This window comes from Dipodomys ordii, unplaced genomic scaffold (assembly GCF_000151885.1).
Source record: "Dipodomys ordii isolate 6190 unplaced genomic scaffold, Dord_2.0 Scaffold111, whole genome shotgun sequence".
NCBI classification, from domain to species: domain Eukaryota; kingdom Metazoa; phylum Chordata; class Mammalia; order Rodentia; family Heteromyidae; genus Dipodomys; species Dipodomys ordii.
The window spans coordinates 174248-177222 of NW_012267327.1; the positions used below are offsets into that span (position 1 = coordinate 174248).

A 2975-nucleotide genomic window follows, 5' to 3' on the forward strand; every position below is an offset into this window, starting at 1 on the left:
TTCCTTCCTTCCTTCCTTCTTTCCTTCCTTCCTTCCTTCCTTCTTTGTTCCTTCCTTATTTTTGCCAGTCCTGGGCCTTGAACTCTGGGCCTGGGAACTGTCCCTAAGCTTATTTCTCAAGGCTAGCCCTATACTACTTAAGCTACAGCACCACTTCCAGCTTGTTCTGTGATTAATTGGAAATAAGATCTCCGCGGACTTACCTGCCTGGGATGGCTTTGAACCATGATCCTGGATCCCAGTCTCCTGAGTAGGTAGTGAGCCATCAGTGCCCTGAAAGGACTTCTCTTTCTTTCTTTTTAAAAAATGTTTATATATTTTTTATTGCAAAAATACTGTAGGCAGGGGTTACAGTTACATGAGTAAGGTAATGAGTGCATTTCCTATGGAGCCTTGTTACCTCCTCCTATGTTTTTCCCCTACCATCCCTTCCCTCCCCACCTCTCCTCTCCCTTCTCTTTCTTGACCATTACTTTTCAAATAGATAACTCTTGTGTCCTTAAGGAAGACTTGCCTGAGTTGAAAAGCTTGTAAAGGACTTTTGTAGATTTACCTCTTAGAGAAGTCAAGAAAGAAAGCAGTTTCTCAAAACACTAAGTGTTAATTATTTATTATATGCAGCAAATGGTGCCATGAAGATCGTGTTATTGCTTATCTTCAGAACACGTATGAATGGTGATGTCTACTTGACCTTATATAACAGTGACATTTCTATCTTTGCCATTGATGTGCACTGCATTTTGTTTTAAAGCATATTCAGTAATAAAATTGTTTCCTTTTTTCTTCAAAAAAATAAAGCTAGCGTCAGGAGTAGTATTCACCATAGTAAGAAAGGACATTATGATTTTCTGACAAGAAATGTCTGAATGTTTTGACCCATTTTGGAATCTCTCACCCTCCTTACCATAGATTATTATTCAGACAATCCATAACTGTGCTATCAATCCATATCTAAAGTTGGCCATGTGCCAAGTGATCAAATCTGATAGGAATCTCATGGGTATATTACAAATTCAATAATTATTGCATAAGAAATATTTCCAAAAATAAAGCACACTCTCAGAGATATATAGAGAATAGAGCAATAGACCAAAGGATTAAAAAAAAAACTAAATGAAACTTAGAAAAGTAAGCACAGGAATACATGACAAATTTGTGTGTGTGAGCATGTATGTGAACATAGCATCGAAACCTGTTAGCCTAACCTCCATTAGCTTAGCCACTCCATTATCTTAAGCCCTGCTGTAAAGTGTAGCCTTTCTGTCCACACAGGCTTTTTCCCCAAGTTAGCTGACTCAGGCCTTATCCTGTGACACAGGCAGCTGCAACCATAAACTTTAGCCCCACCCCCACAAAATCCCCTGCTCATGGGCGCCTCACCCCAAACCGATCTCATATAATCAGGCTTGTAGTCCCCTCTAGCTGCTGCTCTCTGCCCATGAGACAGCCTGTCAGGTTATTAACATTAAATTTCTTTGTATACAACCATGTGGCACAGTGATTTTTCTTGGGGAAGCTTTCAAAACCTCTAAGAACTCTTAGAAGGCAAGGAGAAAAGAGGAAGAAGGTAGATTAAGTAAGAGAGGGATAATTGCATGCATAAAAATATCACAATTTATGTGAGTAAAACAAAAAAGAAGCAAACATAGATTGAATGGAATATGATTTTTTAAATTTTATTTTATTGTAAAGATGCTGTAGAGGGGTTACAGTTGAATGAGTAAGGTGATGAGTACATTTCGTGTTGAGTATTTTTACCTCCCTCTTTGTTTTTCTTGTACTATCCCTTCCCTCCCCCACATACCTCACTCTTCCCCCCTGTCCCCAGGTTGTAAGGTTCATTTCTAGCATAGTGTCTTGTGAGTGTCAGTGTTGTAACAGACACATGTCATCCTGTGTCCATGTATCAGCATTTTGTTATTTCCCTTCCCCCTCCAAATTAGATAAATGTATATACAAGATTGGATATCATTTTTGAAAGGAAATTAAATGAGTAATATCATCATGATGGCAAGTGGAGTTTCCAAGCCATTGTCATTGCACAGAAATACCTATTTGGTAGAAATTTACAGTCAAGGATGCCTTTGAAGAGCTTTGCAACAGAGAATCCAGGTAACAGATTAGTTTTCGTGACCTGTGATTAAGAGGATCCTTCTGGGGAAGGCAGGTTCGTATTTAACTATCAACCCCATCAACTACAGTCTTAGCTGCAGAATGTAAATAGCTGTTTTCCATGTGAACTTGGCTCTGTGTTCATGTCTTTAGTTCTGTCATCAGCCCTTTAAACTGAAAGACCGAGGAAAGACAAATACCACATGTGCCCCTGGTAAGAGGCCTCTGTTGACTGGTCCGGAAGCTTACCCATGACCATGCTCTATCTCTGTTCCTTTTCTGGTGGTAGCCCTTATTTCTCTAAGGCCTGTTAGGAGCCTTAATCTCTGATAGCAGTCCTGTCAACCAAGCATCTGAAGTTGGGCCCAAAACAGCCAGTGCACATGGATCCATTCCAACTTGACAGTGATTTTGAACTAAGCATTATAAGCCAGAAGCAGTACTTACCCATAAAATCCATATGCCCTGATAGGAAGAACTGTCTGTTCATTCAAATGCATAGACATCAATACAAGTCTAAACAAATCACAAAGAATGAGCAAACATGAGCTCCTCAAAGGAAATAAACAGAGCTCCAATAAACAAGCCACACATAGATGGATATTTATGAACTGCTTGGCAAAGAATTTCAAACAGTCTCTCAATGAATAACAAAAGAACAGAGGGAAAAGTTAAATATCGAGAAAATCATAGAAAGTACATGAGCAGTACTAAAAATCTCAATAGACACAGGCGTCAATGGCTCATGCCTGTAATCCTACCTGAGATCTGAGGATCACAGTTTGAAGCCAGCCTAGGCAGGAAAGTCCATGAGATGTTTATCTCTTCTAAACTACCAAAAAAGCTAGAAATCAACTGCTGCT

The 2975-nt window shown here is 39.4% G+C and overlaps 1 pseudogene; it reads left to right on the forward strand.

Moving 5' to 3' along the window:
• LOC105994867 overlaps window positions 1–2515 on the forward strand; it is a 40233-nt pseudogene extending 37718 nt beyond the window's left edge.
• The last annotated feature ends 460 nt before the right edge of the window (window positions 2516–2975 follow it).